The following is a 23222-nucleotide window of genomic DNA, read 5'->3' as shown; positions in this document are numbered from 1 at the left end:
GAACAGCAGTGCGCCGACCACGTGTCCCGCACCATTCATCTCCTGCACGATCTGGGATTCTCGCTGAACTACCCAAAATCCCATCTCCAACCCGCCCATATACGGCAGTATCTGGGCGCGAAAATAGACACTCTGGCAGCCACTGCGCAGCCAAATTCAGTGAGAATCGCCAGTATCCAAACGCTGATCCAACGATTCAGACCTCCGCACTCGCTTCCAGCGAAGGTGTTCATGCAGTTGATAGGCATGATGGCCTCCTGCATCTCCATCGTCCCGCACGCGAGACTACATATGCGTCCGCTTCAGGAGTGCCTAGCACGTCAGTGGACTCAGGCTCATGGGCAACTGACAGACCTAGTGTTAGTGAGCAGTCGGGCATACAACTCTCTGCATTGGTGGAATCCACAAAACCTTTGCAAGGGCCGACCGTTCCAGGAGCCTGTGCCACAGATTATCCTGACAACGGACGCTTCTCTCCAGGGATGGGGAGCGCATGTACTCCACTACACAGTGCAGGGACTATGGACACTACAGCAAAGGAAGATGCACATCAACGTTTTGGAACTGATGGCAATCTTCATGGCCTTGAAGGCATTCAAAGTACATCTGTGCAACAAGGTCGTGTTGATCCTGACGGACAACATGACGGCCATGTACTACATTCAGAAGCAGGGGGGCACACACTCTCCGCAGCTGTCTCATCTGGCTCAGAGCATGTGGAAGTGGGCCATTCAGAGGAACATCTTCCTCATGGCGGAGCATCTCCCGGGCAAGGACAACCAGATGGCGGACCTGCTCAGCAGGCACAGCCACCAAATGCACGAGTGGGAGATACATCCATCAGTACTCCAACCGTACTTCCAAAGGTGGGGTCATCCAGAGATAGACCTGTTCGCCACAAAGGAGGACGCAAAATGCCAAAGCTTCGCCGCCAGGTTCCCACACCCGCAATCGCAGGGCAATGCGATGTGGATGAACTGGTCAGGCAGATTTGCGTACGCTTTTCCCCCAGCACCTCTGATACCGCTGGTGGCACGCAAACTCAGGCAGCACTCGATGACTCTCATCCTGGTTGCTCCAACGTGGGCTCGCCAACCATGGTACACCACGTTTCTGGAACTCTCCGTGGTACCGCATCAAAGGCTTCATCTCACACCCAGCCTTCTGACGCAGAGCCATGGCGACATTCAGCACCCAGATCCGCAACAGCTCAACCTGGCGATCTGGCTCCTGAAGTCCTAGAGTTTGGCTACCTCAATCTTCCCCCCGATTGCATGGACATCATTCGGGAGGCAAGGAAGCCCACCACTAGAGCTTGTTATGCGGCTAAATGGAAGCGGTTTGTCATTTACTGTGTAAACCACGATATTGACCCGCTAGATGCTTCCATTCAGAACATCATTTGTTACCTGTTCCACCTGTACCAATGCAATTTGGCGTATTCTTCCATCCGCATTCACTTGTCTGCAATGGCAGCATACCTCCAGAAGAGGCAACACCTATCACTTTTTAAGGTCCCTGCTATCAAGGCTTTTCTGGAAGGACTCAAAAGGGTCATTCCACCACGGACACCACCAGCTCCGGAATGGAACCTCAATGTGGTTCTTACAAGGCTGATGGGTCCTCCCTTTGAGCCACTGCACTCTTGTGAGCTTCAGTTTCTGACTTGGAAGGTGGCTTTCTTAGTAGCAATTACATCGCTACGGAGGGTTAGTGAGTTGCAGGCGCTCACCATCCAAGAACCTTTCTTCCAAGTACACGCTAACAGGGTGGTGCTCCGCACTAACCCTAAATTCTTACCCAAGGTTGTATCTCAATTCCACATGAACCAGACAATTGAGTTGCCAGTGTTTTTTCAAAACCCAGAGTCGCTGGCGGAGCGGATGCTCCACACCCTTGATGTTAAAAGAGCCTTAATGTACTACATTGACAGGACAAAGGATTTTCGTAAGACCAAGCAACTTTTCGTTGCATTTGCCTCACACCACAAGGGAAACGCTAGCTCCAAAGCTGGTATCGCTAGGTGGATCGTGAAATGCATTCAGATCTGTTACGCTAAGGCTAAACGCACTCTCACAATTCCACCAAGAGCCCACTCCACCAGAAAGTTGGGGGCCTCTATGGCTTTCCTAGGTAACATTCCCTTAGAAGATATTTGTAGAGCAGCCACATGGTCTACCACACATACTTTTACTAAACATTACTGTGTAGACGTGCACTCCAAACAGCAGGCAGCTGTTGGTCAGGCTGTTCTCAAAACACTTTTTCAGACTGCTGCAGCTGGCACGGGCGGCCGCCAATAATGGGAGGACTGCTATGTATTCTATGCACAGATATGAATTCAGCAGCCCACATGCCTCGAACTGCAAATGCTACTTACCAGTATGCATCTGTTCTTGGCATGTAGGGCTGCTGACATTCATATCGCCCACCCTCCTCCCCGGCGCCTGTAGCAGCTGCAGTATTCATATATATATATGCTCATAGCATGGTCATCACTCACATACTTCACTCCATCTCTGCCAATGGCTAAAAACAATCTGGGGATGGAGGCGATGCCCATGCGCACTGTAGTCCAGGGGAGAAGCCACCTATCTTGTGATACTTCGAAGACTCTTCCAGGACAACAATGTGCAATCATCCGGACCCAACACTAGGCGGCGATCTATGCACAGATATGAATGTCAGCAGCCCTACATGCCAAGAACAGATGCATACTGGTAAGTAGCATTTGCATTAGATCTGTTTGCCTCTGACCTCCATCCCAGCTGAGCGTCAGACTGGGAGGTACCGACGGAGAGGGCGGGCCTCTATTTACTCTAGCTGGTGCAGAGTGAGGTGAGGTTAACCTCTTGATGAGTAATAATGCAGCACAATGGTCATGTTAATCACAAGAGAAGAGTCAAGATACTGTATGTATAAAATGTACTGTTGTAGTTGCAGTGATTTAGTTAATTAGGTCCTGAAGAAAGCCTGGAAGATCTTTTCTCCATGTGGCTGAAACGTGTCGACCAGGAGAGCAGTGACCAACTTGTAACTGCTCCAGTTCTCTTTCTTTTCATTTTTTCAAATTTTTAGTAGGAAAAAACACGAGACATTGAATAATAGGGCCATATTGTCCGTCTCTATGGTTGATCCTTTTTAATATTCACGTTTCACTATTTTCTTTTGCACTGTACTGTCAAGGTATCCATATCAGCCATTTCTTAGTACACAATCTCATTCGGTTTCTTCCTTCATTGAGAATCATACTGAAGGATGCAACCTGGTTGTTGCTCTCTCTGATTACCTAAGAGAGGCTTCATTAGGTTGTCTGGGTACCCAGATGATGACACTGGGCACACTATTTGTGTATTGATGGGATACCTCTAATCCGGAGGTGATTCTGAGTTCATGTTGACACCTCTTTTCATCTTTTTCCTTTGCTTTCCAACAATTATTATATAAACAGCATCTGTTTGAGCTGTGATCCTCTTGAGATTAACATCCAGAGGTCATTATCTCAGTCGTGTAGGTTCTTTTTTGTGGTTGCAATTATATGCATTTGGGGATTGAATTCCTACAAGACTTAAAACTTCGCTCAGACCCTTCTATTTTGTACAAGGATTCTCTGAACGCCAGGGACAATGAGCTCTGCAGTCCATATCTAGTGGATCACGAATGGCGTCTCCATTTAGAGTGGTGCAAGGTCTCTTTTACCAGTGGGGAGAGCATTGGTTATATCTGTTTGCCTCTTCTGAGAATGCACAATGTCAGCAGTTTTGTGCTCTAGAGTTTCCAAGGTGGCTCTCCCTTGGAGACACTTTTCATCTCAAGTGGAGCTCAGCCTCCTGTATTCCTTTCTACCTGCACCACTCCTGCTCAGAGTTCTCAAGAAAATGAAGAACAACTGGTCCCAAGTCATCCTTGTGGCTCCGGATTGGGCATGGAGTGTCTGGTATTCAGAGCTTCAGCAAATGAGCACCAATCCTTCAATGAGGCTGCCCCTTCTGAAGGATCTTCTGTCGCAGCAACACGGGAGGTTTCTCCACCAGAACCTGTCAACATTACGCCGCATTGCATGGAGATTGTGGGCTGCAGTTGATAGCTTGTAATGTTATTCGGACAGCCAGGCGTGCCTCCACCAAAACGGTATACGCCTGCTGATGGAAGAAATTTGTAATCTTTTGTACAGAAAAGTCTTTTGACCCTCTTTCTCTTCCCTTTCTGATGTTTTGCTTCTTATTTTGACCCTGCCACCAGGGCTCTGCTCTAGGTACCTTTAAAAGAATATCTTTCAGCTTTATCTACCTTCTTTAGGCATCCTGGCCAACCCTCCTTATTTAAATCACCCATTGTATATAGGTTCCTGAAAGGCCTTGTACATATGTTCGCATCTGCCCCTTTCATCATGCCTCCGAGGGACCTTAGTTTGGTTCTCACTTTCCTAATGTGCGCTCCTTTCAAGCACCAGCATAATGGCCCCCTCTGGCTACTCATTATAAAATAGCCTTCTTAGTGGCCATTACATCTGCCAGCAGGGTGAGTGAGCTGCAGGCTTTATCGTCCAAGCTTCCCTTTTTGACGAAATTCACTGACAAGTTGGTGCTTCGCACTAAGTTCTCTTCCCTCCCGAAAGTAGTAACACCATTCCATGTGAGACAATCTGTCACCTTGCCCACTTTCTACACTCCTCCGTGTCCCTCTAAAGAAGAGGAGTAACTCCATCGTCTGGACCCAAAAAGAGCGTTGTCGTTCTACCATGACCGCACAAAAGAGTTCTGAGTGGACGACCAACACTTCATGTGGCATGTTGAAGAGAAGAAGGGTCGGGCAGTGCAGAAAAGGACCATCTCACAATGGGTCCTCAACATCACGATTAGCTATGCTTTGGCTAAGAAGCAACCTCCGGAAGGCTTAATGGCTCATTCCACCAGAGCTATGGCTTCTACTACTGCGCTGCAATGTGGAGTCCCAGTCCTGAACTTCTGTCAGGCGGCGACGTGGGCATCCCTGCACACGTTTACCAAGCATTACTGCGTAGACTGTCAAGTCGCAGGAACTGTCATTTTGGCCGCTAAGTCCTGCAGGATTTTCCAATCTAAACTTGTCCACAGTCCTTGCTTGGGTATCTATTGAAAGGTAAGGAATTTTCGGTTAGATTCCTCTATCAGATGAACAAGTTAATGCCTTATCTGGTAGAAACATGATCTAGCACAGATTCCTTACCGATCCACCCATCCTCCCCGCACTGGGGGCAGGTTTGTAGGGTCTGGACTTATCCCTTTCAGGGCTCTTGTTTTCAAACACACCTGCGTCCATACACTTCATAGCTCTGTGCTTCTGGCGTGCAAAGTCGTAAAAAAAGTAACTGATGTCAATTCGCTGAGATGGCGCCTATCTAGGTGAAGCAGATGTCACTTTCTGATGACGCCACGTGGAGTCAAACGGGGCCACCTACCATCATGCAGGGGTATTGCTCGAAGTCTAAGACATTCAAAGGTAAGGAATCTGTGGCTAGATCATGTCTCTACCAGATAAGGCGTCATTAAAGATAAATAACTTGTTCTTCTATTCCTCACTACAAACCCTTAAGTTAGTCTGGCTGTCTTGGTGTCATTTTTGCATTTTTTAATTCTTTCAAGTTCTGTCGTGCAGTTCAGAACTAAGACCTTTAACTCTAGTTAAACCTACATGACACCACTCCCTGTAGAGAAGGAGATTTGATCAATCTGAATGCAGATGTGGAGTGTGAGAACTTCAGTATAGTAGACAAGGTTAGGATAGTTTGATTAATAATACTAATTTTTTTACTTTTGCAGACTACGTACAGGTAGGTCATGCAATCAAAATCTGTTCAAAAATATCCATCTATTTTTCAGTGTATTTTCCACAGAGCTTCAAATTTTACTTCTTTGCTTGCAATGTTCAGCTGCTCTTTTGGCCACTACATGCACTGTGGTCTAGAATAACTAGTTCATAACTAAGCTAGTATGATAATTACTTAATCTTATGAAATAAGCAACCTGGCCGGTATTATTTTATGCCAATTTTAATATAATGCTTGAGTTTTATTGTATGTGTACTATATTGGAATAGTTATGCTGTGCAGTGAAAAAATAAGCATACGCTTACTTTTTAAATCATGTCTCCTAACATCAGTTTCCATGGGCAAAATCATTACTTTTCTGAGGTTTTCTTCTGTAATGGATTTTGATCACCTCAACTTCTCTGCCGCTCGGATCGTTTGGTGAAAAAGCCATTTTCAAACTATTTGTTTCCATTGCCTGAGAGAGACTGTTCCCGTCAAGCTCTAGCCAGTGATAGTGGTAGACATGTAGGTACAGCTAGAGGCTGGCTTAGTCAGGGAGATAAATTAGCAGCTTTCTGGGTAAGTGCAGTTTCAAACCCTTGCCCATAGTTTCATGTTTTGGCAAGGATAGACTGTTGCTTGATTTAAATAAGACCTTATTAAACAGTGCGTTAACAATGAGATCACTAGTTCCTGCGGCTAAAAGGTTTCTGAGAAATACCTACTGTGCTCCTAAAAGTCCTCTCTTGTATCTAACAAGGGTGTGCCCAGAAGCTTCTACTGTTTATTTGCTCTGGAAGAAAACATCTAGTCAAAACAAAGGTCCTATCTTTTGGAGTATGGTGCATTTGAGCAGGAGTGCCTAGTACCTTTACAGCTGGAAGCAACATAGTGTACATTCCATTGATAGATTAGTCCTAGTCATTGCTTTTCCTTTGTCCCTCTAAATCCTTGCAAGGTAAAAATGCGAATCCTTCCAGTTAGTTGATATTCATATATTTATTTTGATTTAGATGTTCGAGCACTACAACATAGCACCAATAGTGATACAAGCAGGTTAAAAAGAAAATGCGAATACATTGCAGTCAAGAAATGGGTATTGGTTGCAAGGATCAACTTGTCCATGTGGATAACTATCTCATGACGACTGAAACACTATGCCTTAATTAGAATAATTATTTGAACAGATGTAGTCACAGCCAGAATTTCTGTTAACTTGTCACAGCCTTGAATGGCTCCCATCCTTCCGAGGTCCTAAACCATTGGTTGGCAAAGATGTCTGAGAGAAATGCAGCCATGTAGTGAGGCTGCACTGGCCTCCTAAGGTGATCGTGGGACATGGCGGTGCGCATGGGTGCTGAAAAGGTTGTATGTAGAAAAGCCATCTGTTTTGGTAGCGGGCAGGGGGTCATAAAAGAAGCAGTAGTTGACACAAGTAAGATGATAACCATGGAAGACTGCTTCTATAGGTGCCTGCCAGTCAAAAAAGAAAGAGCAGCTGTAACTGCAGCCATTGCGCTGTGGTCTAGTGGCTAAGTCCCTCCTCCCCGGCACCCCCAGTTAAGAAGTGGTCTTTCAAAGTTACATTTTAAATAACGTCTCAGCACTGTACAATACACTGCACTGCTCTAGTGTCCTGCTACACTTATAATGTTCTCCTTAAATCATAATGCTGCTCCCTTAAACTGGACATTTGCTGTATAACCTACCTAAATTAATTGCACATAGCAGGACATCATTTCCCTCATCAGAGTGAGTCCTAAACACCAGCAGCAAGGACCACTGAGAAAAAAACAACTCCAGCAGCTAACATCTTACACCACCTAAAATTAGCATTATATATCTTAGTGGGCAAATGAGGAGAAAAAATACGCAATTGAAGAGTAGAATGAAAATATTTTGAACGCATTCTGAACGTGAGAGAACCTAACCACTTGAGTACAAGAGAGATAGGGAGCGAACAGTTAACAGCTGCAAGCCATCTTAGGTTCACAGTACTGAGTTATAAACATAAGTGGCCAAATGAACGATTGAAAAAAGAAACTCTGAAACTGTGTCAACACGAGATAAAAGATGTTCAATTTCAGAAAATGGTCGAGTAACACATTTTGAACATTATCTGTTTTGAAAACTTCTATAACCACTTTTTCAAAATTCTTATTACCACCTTCTGGTTCATTTTTGTCTGAAAGCTGCATACCAGAGACGGTTTTGGTTTGTGGTCTGAGTCATATAAGTAAAAAAAATAAGCGGCCCAGTTCTTCTCAAAATCCATAATCCGCTTCCATTTAAAAAACATGGAAGATGTGAACTACTCATTTGAAATACATGAGAAATACCTGTTGCAGTTTTGCCATAATATGGGGCATAACATGGAGATTTTGGACAACAAAATGAATATATGCAGGAATTTACCGAGCATTTTTCGCCTGATGAATCTCAGCATGGTTGACCTGTCTGAATGTATCTTTGGGATGTATTTTGTTTTGCACTTGTGTCCCTGGAGTAATAAAAACACAAAACTCAGGAATTATCATGTGAATCCGAAGTGATAAGCCTCTCGCAAACCAGATTCTAGTATATTCCGATAAACGGTGTAGTCATGCATGGTCGTATTTTGTGTCTTCACCCATCTATCTAAAGTGCATCATCAAAAGCAACTCTGAGGGCCAAATCTTTGTGCCATCTTGAATGGCAGATGTCCATTTAGTAAAAAAATCTATTTTTGCAGTTATATATAGCGCAAACTATACCCAACGGTATCGGAGCACTTTACATGCGCACCAGTTACATCACAGACTGACATTTTTTTTTTAGGCACGGGGAGATTAAGTTATTTTATGTTATAGGGTATTTGTTAAGCACACAGATACTTTGAGGAGTGTCCCAGCGCTATCTTGACCCCGGAACAGAGCAAAAGAAAGACCTAAAAGCCGTAACCAGCTAGTCTACTCTACTGTTGGAAAAGCCAGGTTTTTAAGCTTTGCCTAAGGCTGAGGAGGTCTCGTACTTATCTAAGGGAAAGTGGGAGACTGTTCCATAATTTTGCGGCTACTACCTGAAAGGAGCGTTCTCCTTTGAGAGAACGACAAAACTTAGGCACACTTGTCAATTCCTGGGTTGATGACCGCAGAGTTCTGGATGGTTTGTAGGGCTGAATTTTATTCCTGATGTACGGGGCCCAATGTTATTTAGGGCCTTAAAAGTCAGCACCAGAGTTTTAAAACTGACCCTTTTTTTTTCACTGGTAACCAGTGCAGGGATCTAAGGCAGTTCAATCAGTAGACCGGAAGGTCCAGATACAACACATTTACGTAGTCCAGCCATGACCTGATCAGTGCTTGGATCACGGTTTTCCTATGGGAGATAGGAAGTAGGGGGAGGAAATTCCTCATCATTTTTAAAAGCCCAAAACAGGTGCCAGCAACCGATTGAACCTGGGACTTCATCGTCATGTCGGAATCAAATTTTACTCCTACATTTTTTGCGATGGAGACTGGACTGTCTGAATACATTTTGTGGCCACCATTGGTGCCATTCGACACCTGGAGTGTGTCCCAAAAAAATGATGTTCGAGGCATATGAGCTGCAGATCCTACATTTAGCAATAGATCGCCACCTGGTGTTGGGCTCGTATGATTGCAGGTTATTGTTGTCTTCTTGGAAGAAGTCTTTTGTAGTCACGAGATAGGTGACTCCTCCCTTGGACAATACTGCGCATGGTCATCGACTCCATCCTCAGATTGTTTTTTCCGCCACCGGGTTCGGATGAAAGTTTTCTGCTCCGGCTAGAAAAAGACTTTTTCTGCTCTTTCGAAGCGAGAAACTTCAAACAAACTTCTTTCGACATCGAACACACTTTCGACATCACCAGCTACATTCCGGTGCGTCGACGCGGGCTGTTGGGCCTATCGGCGCCGTGCGGCCTACGCCTCATGGAAAGAACTCCATTCAAGAGATTCCTGGTATGCCGAGCAAAATTCCCTCATTTTTTTTTTAAATATCCTTTATTGAAAATCACAGGAGATTAGAACACTTGCAAGATACGTCTTACACATCTTCACATCCCGGGGATGTCTGTCATGGTTGCGGGGCATAGTGCATCACATAGCATTACATTGTTTCATACATCACGCTAGTAGTGTGCTACATATTTCCCATCCATGTTAGCGTGACAAAGGAAAAAACATAACTAGATAAACAGTGAAAGGGATAAAGAACTAGGGGATACAGGGAAAAGGGAGGTTGTGGTCACTGATTCCGAGAGTGTGGTGTGTGTGTGTGTGTCGCGTGGAAGGTGCGTCGATGCCTAGGGTGCTCGTGGATATTATCAAAGCACAGTTGTGGGTGTGGGTCCTGTGTCAGGGAGAGCAAAATTCCCTCATAGCGACCATCACGAGGTTTGCAACCTCTGTCTCTCGCCAGAACACGACGAGTCGACCTGCACAGCCCGTGCCTCCTTCGGATCGAAGAAAACAATTGGAGATCGGAGGGCCCGTCGACACGAAATGAGGAGATCAGCACCAGCACCGGAGGCCATCTTTGAAGAGGAGATCGTCGAAGAAGACGTCTCCGAGGACGAATATCCAATCGAAGAAATCTCCGAAGACGAGGCTCCACTCGGCGCAGAGGAAGACTCGCCTGATCTCCAGATAATATCTGGGGCAGAGGATTCGGACGATTAGATCCCGTCTCGACAACCCGTGAGTACATCTGCCCCTGCACGACAGACTTTACCCAAACAGAAGGCAACGGTCAGCACTCCGCCCATGGGGGCCCAGTCGAGACCGACATTTACTCTCTATCGCCTGCCTTCGGGCCCGGCTGCGAGGAAAGACAGTACGCCTTCCGGTGCCTCGGCAACGAAGAAACACCATGTGCCAGTTATAGCTCCTCCATTGGCACCAAAACATCCTTCGGCACAGAAGGATTCGACGGCACCGAACATAAAAATCACTTTGGCGCCCAAAGACAAAGACACTTCGGCACCCGTACCATCGGTGCCAAAGACCAAAACTGTACCAAACCCGAAAGCTTCGACCCCAAAACCTTCCGGTTCAAAAAACAAGGAGGGGAAGCCAATTTCCGGCACCACAGGCCCAGCAAAACCTGTATCCACGCCAAAAATTCTAACACCGGTACCGAAGACCCCAGATAAGGTTAAACAACATTCGGTACCGAAAACATTGCCAAAAGACTCCAGTACCCCTCATAAGGCAAAAAGTACTAAACAACCTCTATCGGCTCCGAAAAGATTGACGCCGAAGAAGGTTATACAAGAGGAAGAACTGTTTAAACCAGATCCTAAACAGAAAAAAGTCCATATTAATCCCAAAACTGGACATATGGAAGCAATTCCTCATAAGAAGAGACCAGCAGAGACACCACTTACACCTGTGGTCCCTGCCAAAAAGGACTGTGCAACTTCTCCAATGCACCCTTCCTCTCCTTCACCTTCTTCCTCTCCTGTTACTCCATATCAACCTATAACTCCTCCTATTCACTCTCCTGCATCATCACACCACACTGATGAGGAGTATGAGCTGGGTGGGGGGGATGATGTTCCAGAAACGCATACATACCCTTTAGATGAGGAGGCTAACACAGATTATCTTAAGGATGATGAGGATACATGTAATTTTTCACCAAATAATGCACCAGACATCCCTGATCCTCAGTACTACCCAACAAAACCTTCCCCTACAGAGGACAGTGTTGGTTTTAATCATTTGTTAAACAGAGCTGCAGTTTACCATGGGGTTCCCATGCACTCTGATGACATTGAGGAGGACTTCTTGTTAGACACTTTCGAACAGTCACAAAGGTCTACTCAAATATTACCAATGATAAGGGAGTCATAAAACATGCTCCAGAGATTTTTAAAGATCCAGTAAGGTGTAGGGTGTTAAATCCTAGAATCGAGAAAAAGTATAGGCCAGCACCAGCTGATCCAGTATACATTAAGGGTCATCTGCCACTAGACTCCTTGGTAGTGTCTAATGCGCGCAAAAGGGCCAATTCTCAAACCTCTGAGGACACACCCCGCCTGACAAAGAGTCCAAGATCATTGATGCGTCAGGGAAACGAACTGCTGCACAAGCAACAAACATATGGCGCATGACAAACACACAGGCTTTACTCTCACGCTACAACAGGGCCCATTACGATCAACTAGAAAAGTTAATGGAACACCTACCAGATCAACACAAGGATCTAGCAGCGGAGCTTTTACAAGAAGGAAAATTAATTTCAAATGCCTCAATTAAATGTGCACTAGATGTAGCTGACACAGCATCCAGAGCAGTAAACACTAGTGTTATTCTCAGTGGTGGTTACGCATCTCAGGTTTTAAACCAGAGGTACAAACTACCATTCTAAACCAGCCCTTTAATCAGAACCAATTGTTCGAGCCGGGGGTATATAACACATTAGAAAAGATGAAGAAAGACACAGATACCGCCAAGTCTATGGGGCCGTTACAATACACCAAAGCTAGTGGCTCTTTTCGCCGCTCCTCTTATAGAGGAGGCTCCAAGCAGACTGGCGCAGGCACAACATCATCTTTTAAAACACACACTCAGACCTCCTCTAATAGAGTATTTTTTAGAGGAGGATACAGAGGCAATAACAACAAAGGAAGAGGTAGAGGTAGTAACACCAACCGCTCCTCTTCTGCTCCTAAACAATGACTTCCCTCTGCCTCCCCTACAGCACTCCACTCCTGTGGGGGGCAGACTCTCACAGTTCCTACCTGTCTGGAACTCCATCACAACAGACAGGTGGGTAAGACAAATTATCCAACATGGCTATTGCCTAGAACTCACAGCAACCCCCCCAAAAATACCACCAGGCAGCGTCCAATGTCTGCAGAACACATAACTCTGCTTCAACAAGAAGTTCTAGCACTCCTACAAAAAGATGCTATTCAAGTAGTTCCATTAAAATAACAAGGAACAGGAGTCTACTCCCTGTCCTTCCTAATTCCAAAGAAAGATGGAACTTTAAGACCAATTCTCGACCTCAGGCCACTCAATCATTACATTCAATCAATCATTTTCACATGATCACTTTACAACAGGTACTCCCGTTACTACAACAGGGAGATTTTCTGTCCACACTAGACCTAACAGACGCCTATTTTCACATTCCAATACATCCTGGGCACAGGAAGTATTTAAGGTTTGTCATACAAGGACAACACTATCAGTTCAAAGTCCTTCCATTCGGGGTTACAACAGCACCACGAGTGTTTACAAAGTGCTTAGCAGTAGTGGCAGCACATCTCAGAAGACAATAAATACATGTCTTCCCCTACCTAGACGACTGGCTCATAAAGGCAAGATCGTACAACCAGTGTGCACAACACACAAAGCAAACAATTCAAACACTGCACAACTTAGGGTTTACGATAAACTACACAAAGTCGCACCTAGAGCCTTCGCACGTTCATCAATATCTAGGAGCTACTATAAACACATCAGTAGCTCAAGCCTATCCCAGTCAAGCCAGGATTCAAAGTATTCAGAACTTAGTCTCCCTTTTTCAATGCTAGCACTCTCTACAAGCCAGAGTGTTCATAAAATTAATAGGGATGATGGCGTCTTGCATCTTCATAGTTCCCCACGCAAGACTGCAAATGCGTCCACTACAGGAATGTCTAGCACAACAGTGGAATCAGTCCCAAGGTCAGCTTACAGACCTGGTGTTGGTGGACAGCCGTACATATCGCTCTCTACAATGGTGGAACACCAAAAATTTGACAAAGGGACGGCCGTTCCTAGAACCTGTTCCACAAGTAGTGCTCACGACAGACGCATCCCTCACAGGATGGAGAGCCCATCTACTGCATTATACCACACAAGGTCAGTGGAACAATCAACAGAAACAGTTCCACATCTACCACCTAGAGCTGCTAGCAATTTTCCTAGCACTCAAAACTTTTCAAGTACAAATCCAGAACAAAGCTGTCTTAGTCCGAACGGAAAATATGACAGCCATGTACTACATACAAAAACAGGGGGGACACACTCTCTGCAATTGTCCCAACTTGCACAGAACATTTGGAGATGGGCCATTCCTCAAAACATACATCTGACAGTAGAACACCTTCCAGGAATTCACAACCAGATAGCAGATTTGTTAAGTCGTCCATCTCAACAGATTCACGAATGGGAGTTGCACCCACAAGTACTTCAACCATTCTTTCAAATGTAGGGGCAGCCACAAATAGACCTGTTTGCCACCCACGAGAACTCAAAATGCCCAACCTTCGCCGCCAGGTTTCCACACCCACGGTCGGAGGGGAATGCAATATGGATGAATTGGTCAGGCAGATTTGCGTACGCTTTTCCGCCTCTCCCACTCATTCCACTAGTAGTACGCAAGCTCAGACAACAGTCCCTCAAACTGATACTAGTGGCCCCTACATGGGCACGTCAACCGTGGTTCACCACGCTACTAGATCTCTCAATGGTTCCACATCAAAAATTACAGCTCACGCCATCCCTGTTAACACAGAACCATGGAGAAATAAGACACCCAGAACCGAGCCAACTGAATTTGGCAATCTGACTCCTGAAGTCCTAGAGTTTGGTTACTTAAACCTACCACCAGACTGTATGGATATAATTAAAGAAGCTAGAAGACCCACTACCAGAGCATGCTATGCTGCTAAGTGGAAACAATTTGCAATATACTGTAACAACAATCACATTGATCCTTTAGACGTTTCCATCCAAAATATAATTTGCTACCTTCTACATTTACAAAGGTCCAATTTGGCTTACTCTTCCATACGCCTGCATCTAGCAGCTATTGCAGCATATTTACAAAATAGACAACATCTATCTCTATTTAGAGTACCTTCAATAAAAGCATTTATGGAAGGATTAAAGAGGATAATCCCACCCAGGTTACCACCTGCTCCAGTATGAAACCTAAATGTAGTCCTTACAAGACTCATTGGACCCCCTTTGAACCGTTACATAAATGTGAACTACAATTTCTAACATGGAAAACTGCTTTCCTTGTTGCCATTACCTCTCTCAGAAGAGTTAGTGAAATCCAAGCATTCACAACAGAAGAACCATTTTTTCAAATACATCCTAACAAAGTGGTTCTTAGACCCAATCCAAAATTCCTACCAAAAGTGATTACTCCTTTTCACGTAAATCAATCAGTAGAGTTACCGGTGTTTTTTCAAAAACCGGACTCTGTTGCAGAAAGCACTTTGCACCCCCTAGATGTTAGAAGAGCTCTACTATATTACACAGAGAGAACTAAATCATTCAGGAAAACAAAACAACTATTTGTATCCTTCTCTCCCCCACACAAAGACAATCCTATCTCTAAAGGAGGTATTGCTAGATGGATTGTTAAGTGTATTCAAATCTGCTATCACAAAGCTAAAGGTACACTAACAGTTCCTCCTAGAGCACACTCCACTCGCAAACTAGGAGCCTCTTTGACTTTCTTAGGAAACATACCATTAGAGGATATATGCAAGGCAGCAACATGGTCTACAATACACACCTTCACTAAACACTATTGTGTTGATGTGCAAGCCAAGCAGCAAGCTGCAGTGGGCCAAGCTGTCCTTAAAACACTTTTTCAGTATGCTGCAACGGATACAAGCGACCACCGCTAGGGGAGACACTGGCGCACAATCGTTGCTAAATGTAGGATCTGCAGCTCATATGCCTCGAACGGAAAATGCTACTTACCAGTATGCATCTGTTCTTGGCATGTAGAGCTGCAGAATCCTACATGTCCTCCCGCCTCCCCGGGACTTGTATCCATTCCAGTACTTATCTTACTTAGATGCACACGCATGGACATCCTTTTTATCTTTACTTCTACTAACTCCATCATTTCCCATCATGGCGAAAAACAATCTGAGGATGGAGTCGATGACCATGCACAGTATTGTCCAAGGGAGGAGTCACCTATCTTGTGACTACAATAGACTTCTTCCAAGAAGACAACAACAACCTGCAATCATCCGAGCCCAACACCAGGTGGCGATGTATTGCTAAATGTAGGATTCTGCAGCTCTACATGCTCTTACTGGTAAGTAGCTTTTTCCTTCCGACTTGTCAGAGTTGCAGAGTAATTGATTTTGCCTGAACCAGTCAAACACATTGGTTAGGCAAACATTGACTTCATTGCCGTTAAGCACCTCATCCTTCTCACAGGTAAACAGCAATTGCGTGTCATCTGCGTACGATAGAATTTTTGCACCATATTGTTAAAGGAGCAAGGGGGGCCATGTATATATTAAACAGGGTAGGGCTTAAAACAGAACCCTGTCGAACCCTTGCATTCAGTGGAGGGATGAGGGCTGAGAAAAGAGGAGCCCAGACTCTTTGCTGGCGGCTATCTAGAAAGGAAGAAAAACCATCTGAGCACTGTGCCCCCAATGCCGCTCTGCCTTAGTCTATGAAGGAGGCATTCATGTGGCACGGTGTCGAAAGCCGCAGAAAGATCTAATAATATCAGCACAGCCTTTCCTCCTCTATCAAGGATGGTTTTGATAGTCTCTGAGATTTCTAATAGAGCCGTTTCTGTACTGAAGTTTGCTTCAAATCCTGACTGGCTCAGGTGGAGCACCTGGCTGACCTCAATAAAATCTGTGATGATGGCATTCACATATTTCTACAAAGCCTTGGAGAAATAAGGTAGAAGCGATATGGGTCTATAATTGCTGGCTACCAAGGGATCCGCTAATGGTTTTTTAGGAGCGGAAGAATTTTTCCATGCTTCTAAATTTCTGGTATCCTTCCTTCGGACAGGGATAGATTCAGTATCCAGTTGACAGCTGGATTTATTACTTCAGCAATTGATGGCAAAATATTTGCTGGACAGGGGTCAGAGGGGATCCAGATTTCAGGGCCTTCATAATTTTAAGTAAAGTGGCCATGGTCATAGGAGTAAACTCCAAAAGGGTGTTCTCCGAAGTGGGGCATACAGGGAGAGGCTATCAATATTGCTCTCCCCGTCCAGGGGGGGGGGGGCGGCTACTAAAAGAGTCCTGAATAGTTTTAATGTTTCTGTAAAAGTATTGTGCAATTCTATTTGTCCATTCATAGGTAGGGGCAAGGAAGCTTTTTGAAGCATTAGGTGAGAAGTCCTTGACAATCTTGAACAATTCTTTAGCGCAGTTTTCAGCTTGTTCAATTTTTATCGCTAACAAACTTTTCTTTTCCTCTCAAACTTTAGCATAGTGGGCCTTCAAAGCCGCTTTATAGGTAAGTTTATTTATGGGATCGAAATTTCTTCTCCATAAACTTTCTAGATTTTTACATGCACTTTTACTTTTCCTTAAGGACTCAGTAAACCACGGTGCTGAGGTTCTGCCTTGTTTGGTCACTCGTGACCTAGCTGCATGGTCCACTCCTGAAGCCAGCCTTCCAAAGAGAGTACCTCATGTTCTAAGTTATTGTTAGCTGGTATAGGATGATGGCAAAGTGAAGCTGCTAAAGCCTCTGATGTTATTTGATCTAAAGCTTTTCGATCGATTTTTACAGTAAGACGGAGACTTGGACAGAACCTTTTCCGGTGGGCTCTAAATTACTGCGTCTGCGATAGACTGGGGAGCCGAGATCGTCAGATGGAAACAGTCCCTCTGGCCCTTCTAGCTCTAGGTATTAATTGGCAGGAGAGTGGGTTTTTATATATAATCGCCACACCACCACCCCTACCGCCAGATCTATCCTTCCTAAGAATCTTCTACTCTGATGGGAGGGCGCTGGCGATGGTAGGGTTTGAGCCCTCGTTGAGACATGTTTCTGTTGTAAACATGACATCAGGCTGTGCTGTGAGGAGGTCAAAAAGCTGGAGTTCATGCTTTTTTATGGATCGAATATTGAGAAGGACGGCTTTCCGTATACCCCCGTCTCCCTCAAACTTGGTTCCCCAGCTTCAAAGTCGGCCGCTCTAGCAGTTAAGCCGCATCTGGATTTATTAGTCTTTAGCATCAGTAAACATCAAATGTAATTTCAACATTTTTTGAAGTCTTTTATTTATTGTTGTTTTTGAGCTTTTTTATTGCACTACTCTGAGCAGCCAAGCTACTTTATAGCATTAAGTGAAGTAAATATTCAGGTCTGTCCATGCTTATTCAGTAGAACTGCCTTTGTATGCTTGGAAGATGGTGATACCTTAGAGGCATGGTACCAACTCTGAATCAGGTTTTATGCATTCATTTGGGAGAATGAGTAGGTAGATAATTCACTGTTACTTTCCTGCCCTGGAATTACCGTAACCAGAGTTCCTGATATTTCAGTGTGGAGTTAAATAATTAAAATTACGAGTTTTGGGGGAATACTGTACAGAAACTAGCTTTTCTGCAACAATTTCCACAGTTTTTCTGACCGCCTTTGATAAGGAGCTTTCAGCTACAATTTCTGTGTGAATAACAACACTTGGAATTTTGAAGAGACTAGTAACTCCTGTGGTCTGGGCCATCAAAAGGTATAGGTTATTGTGAACGCCTTAGAGTGGATAGAGAAGGCCGAATTTACTCACAGTCGTAGATGTGAGAGAAATGGGGGCCTCTTCACTCCACTGAGAATCAGATTGGCTCAGCATCTGAGTATGGTGCTTTTTGTAAAGCCCTGAAACCGTTCTTCTGCTAATCTTTTGTGTTTTGTATATGCCCTTTGTGTGGGCTCCAGGTTGTTTCTTGTTTAGCATAATTTTTTTCGTAAACAAATGTTATTGTTATCTGCAAACAAAGTGAGCACCATGTACAATAACACACCAGGTCGTTTTATCGACATTTCACACAGCAGTAAATGACACTCTGGACCCGCAATGACAAACCTAAATCCCCCCCCCCATACCCCTCACCCCCTGTCAGTGCGCCTGTGACCAATACATAAGACGCTCATCATATATGGGTACCTTCCTTAAATCGTAAATTCTCCACTGTAGGTGATGCAAAGGGGACGTCTTCTCGAGATAAACCCATTGTGAAAATCTCCACTCTTCCTTCCTTCTCCATGATCGGATCCAATTGGTTATGCATCCCTAATCCACACCTTCATCTCCCTCGCTTGAACTTTCTGCAGGGGTCTTGAGCGCTGTCACCAATGCCTCCCAAGCTCTAGCTACTGTTAGGGATCTATCATTATCTAATCGCCTGGCCTGCTGTACTCGGAGCGTTCCCTCAGCTTGTGCCCAACGCAGTAGATTCGCCTTCTACCTCATATAACTAGGGCCTACGTTCGATTTCCAATGCATGGTAAGTTCTCTCTTGGCCAGAATCAAACCCAGGTCGTAAAATTTGCCAGTAACTTTCGTCCTGGGGGTATGTGGGAACCATAGTAATAAACAGGTTCCCATGTCCGCCTCTATCTGCCGGCCTGTTACAGTATTCAAACAAGCTACCACTGCTGTCCAATAATTTGTCAGGCTTGTACACAACCAAAACATGTGGGAGACATCAGCTCCATCAACCCTACATCTTGGGCATTGTGAGGTAGCGCCGCCAAAATATTGTGAGATCTTAACCGGAGTTAAGTACGCCCGATGTAACGTAAAAAACTGAACTAGTTGAAATCTAACGTTCCGAGTACCCTTCCAGGGTTTTCCGATATCTTCTTCCAATTTACCTCGCAAACCCTCCAGAGGCAACAAAGTTTCTGTCGATAGCCTCCTGTAGAGGCATGTCACAGCCTTGTAAGTACCAGCCTCCATAACCACGTATTGGCAGCCCAGAGAGGTCAGAGGCTCAGAGAGCCCCATACTCCATTGCTTCTGAATGCCAGCTACCAACGCGGCATGAAGCAAATAATCTCCCCTCGGGAGCCCGTAAGTGGTCTGCAACTCTTGAAAAGTCAGCAGGGCCCCATCTTTATATAGATCTCCAACCATATGCAGCCCAAGATCTTCCCAAACAGCCAACGCTGACCAACTGCCGCCGTGTGGGAGAGCCGTACACATTCCCAGAGGAATCTCTGGGGCATACTGGTGAGTGGTACCCGATCGTTTTTGACTCCGATTCCAGCAGAGACGAATGGTACGTTCTTCAAGTGTGAGGTGATCTAATTCTATCTTCTGATTCAATACTATAAAAGATAGTACATATCTGGGAATTAGTCTTTCCTGTGGTCCCTCTGGTCCCCTGAACTCCTGAGCCACTGCCTGCGTAAGCCATTGCAATTGCGCTGCCAGGTAGTACCATTCAAAATCAGGGACCCCTAGTCCTCCCTCTGCCCTAGGACGCATCAGGGAGGTCAAAGCGACTCGTCGCCTGCCCTATCCCCAGATAAATCCCGTAGTCAAGGAACAAAGTTTCCGAAAGATCGACGCTGGAATCCACACCGGCAATGTGCGAAAAAAATACAATAGGCGAGGAAGCGCCACCATTTTCAGCAAAGCCACCCTCCCCGCCACAGAGAGAGGTAGGGTACGCCAAAACCCAATGTTACTCTGTAGGTTCCTGATCGCCCTGTTCACATTGCCCTCCAGCAAGTCTAGTTGAGAGTGATAAATATGAGAACCCAAATATTGGAGACAGTGATGCTCCCAACGAAGGTTCCCAGTGATCTGGGGCGCATGTTCTCCAGGGGTCATTGGGAAAAGGCAGGTCTTTCCCATATTGACCTTCAGTCTCGAGAGTTGGCCAAAATTGTGAAGCAGAAGTTTGGCTCCGTGTAGTAAGTCGATTATATCCGCCAAGAACATCAGCAGATCGTCTGCGTACACAGATATATATTGGGTCTCACTCCTCAGCGTCAAACCTTCGTACGCCTGTCCTATTCGAGCATGAGACGCTAAGGGCTCGATGGCCAGCGCAAACAAGAGGGGTGACAGCGAACACCCTTGGCGCGTCCCACGGCCCGCCCGATACGCGGCCGATATCGTGGCTCCCGTTTTCACTCTAGCCGTAGCTGCATTATAGAGCAATGCAGTCCATTTCACAAACCGGTCACCCAATCCAAATGCCTTCAAGACTCGGAACAGGTAGGGCCATTCAACACTGTCAAAGGCCTTTTCAATGTCGATTGAAAGCACAGCAGCCTCTGGGAGCCCTTCGAAATCTTCCCCCATGATCCTAATGAGCGGATGTATACATGTCGCCGTGGTGCGCTGGGGAATGAAGCCGGCCTGATCCGGATGAATCAGGGCCCTCATGTGAGTTAGGAGTCGTGTCGCTAGGATCTTGCTCAAGATTTTGTAGTCAACTGGAAGCATGGATAATGGTCGATAAGCTGATCGAGAGCTGGCATCCCCCCCACGCTTTAATAATGGGATTATAAGTGTCTCCCGGGCAGTCGCAGGCAATACACCGTTGTCCCCAGCTTCCCAGTAAATAGCTTGCAATCGTGGGGCCAGTATTTATGCATATGCTGCGTAAAACTCGATCGGTAAACCGTCCGCACCAGGGGTTTTACGGCGAGCCATATGTTTGATCACTGTACGAATCTCACCCTCTGTTATCTCTCCTCCTAAGCTATCTGCCAGTTCCGGATCTAGGCATGGTAGTTGAGCAGCGGCTAGGAAATCATCAAGGACCCCAGATATGTCTGGCATCGCGCTCCTATAGAGGTGTTCATCGTAAGCGAAGAATTGGTCATTAATTTCTTTCTGGGAATATACCAAACGGCCTTCCACAGTAGACAGGGACAGAATTGGGGTGCCGCGGGCGGCAGGATTAGCCAACCAGGCCAACAGGGAGCCCACCTTATCCCGCTCAGCGTGAGCCCGAATGAGGTATTCCTTACGGTCAAAACAGCGGAGTCTCTCCATTTGTGTTGCGACCTCTTCACATGCAGCCGAACCCGCCTTGTGAGACACTGAATCTGCGTGGCTGGCCTGCTCTACATGCGTCCCAGGAAAGCTCCGGACCACTCCAGGCTCCAGAGGACCCGCAGAGCCCTCAGAAGTAGAATCGAAGACGACCCAGATGTGCAGGTGATTGTGCCAATCTTAGTCCATCATCTAGGCCACAGTTCGGAAGTGATGGTGAGCTTCAGTCCACCCCCAGCACTCGCAACACCAATGTCCGCTGGTCGCAGGGCCTAGAAACTGTCCCCCGTCGATATTGTCCCCGGGCAAAAGAGGCGGAGCTCTGTCAACTCCCTTGGGTCCCTCGCTGCCGGTTCGTGGCCTGTTAAGGTCTTCCAATAGACTGCCCTACTCCTCAACAGGAGCCGCAGGGATCAGTACTGGAGTAATGGGGCGGAACGCGTGTCTCCCGCACGTGGTGCCCGCCGGCACCCCGGGTCAGCAGGTAGGACCGCGTCCAGTCGGGGCAGCCAATCAATTCCTCCAGTTGGTCCCTTGCGTGTTCCCGGCCAGGGCCTAGGCCGAATGCTCCAGCCCGTGGAAGTGCGCAGCGCCGCCCCACAAAGGTATCCGTGGGGGCCCTCTGCGATACAGCCGGTCTTCTCCACCACACCGCTCGCTCCGGACACGCAGGCCGATGGGCCCCTGGAGGTATCCGCATCTGCAAGGGCCCAGCAGGCCGCACTGTCAATCTCACCTCGAGGTCCGAGGGTCACGAGAATGCAGCGCTTCTTCAGCTCACCGAGGCCACAGCAGGGCACCGCTGGGATCTCCGGCCGCTCTGAGGTCCATCTCACCTCCGGTGTCTTCGCTCCAAGTTTCCGCCAGTGCACCGGCTCCCGCCGTAATCTGGGGCAGACTCACCCGCACTCCGGCCCGGCTAACTGCTTTCTCGAGGCCGGGGATGAGCCCAGCTGTGTAGGCCACAAAAAGATGGCCGGCGCTGGTCTAATGAACTCCCCGGAGGTTCAGCATTCCGTAGCTGCAGGTCGGCACTCTCCATACCGGACGGCTCCACAGAGCCCACGCAGAGGGAGGTGGGTATGTCCGACCCTCTAGGGACAGCAGGGCAAAGATATACAGGATAAAACCGGAGGTGGGCACGGAGCTTCGTGCTCACGCATCCATTCCTGTTGGTGGCCAAGCCACGCCCCCTCTTGTTTAGCATTTGATACATTTTTTTTTTTTTTTTAAATATATTTTTATTGCAGAGTTATAAACAGCAGGAAAAAAGTAATCAGCCAGTACATTTGTGGGCCCCTCCCACCAGTAACAGTTCACAATTGTACACAGCCATTCAGCCCGCATCCCGGAGGCCGGGCGGCATATCAGATCGCTCCGGAGGAGCACAACACAGTGTACGTCCCATTGGGACCCTGGCGAAAGGTCGTTTTGAGTATCTGCTTTTACCCCCCCACCCACAACAACAGTCCCGTCAGCCATCTCCAAGGTATCAACGTAATCGCCCCCATCGGGGCCTGTTCTAGGCTATTTGGGCCTTCGTGCCAGGCCGTTCCAACCACTCAATCCGCCCGCCACTCAATACCCCCAGTCCCAGGAGATCCAGGCCACCACCAGCAACCCTCCAACGGCTTCCGGCCCTCCCCAACCCCCTCTATAACTAACCCCCCCAACGCCC

At 46.4% G+C, this 23222-nt stretch overlaps 1 protein-coding gene across 1 annotated transcript in view; it reads left to right on the top strand.

The window, feature by feature from the left end:
• Positions 1-23222, top strand: part of UNC50 (unc-50 inner nuclear membrane RNA binding protein) — a 126090-nt gene that overhangs the window by 93032 nt on the left and 9836 nt on the right. The window lies entirely within an intron of this gene.

This window comes from Lissotriton vulgaris, chromosome 8, assembly GCF_964263255.1.
Source record: "Lissotriton vulgaris chromosome 8, aLisVul1.2, whole genome shotgun sequence".
Classification (NCBI taxonomy): Eukaryota; Metazoa; Chordata; class Amphibia; order Caudata; family Salamandridae; genus Lissotriton; species Lissotriton vulgaris.
This window is presented reverse-complemented; position numbering and strand designations above follow the sequence as displayed.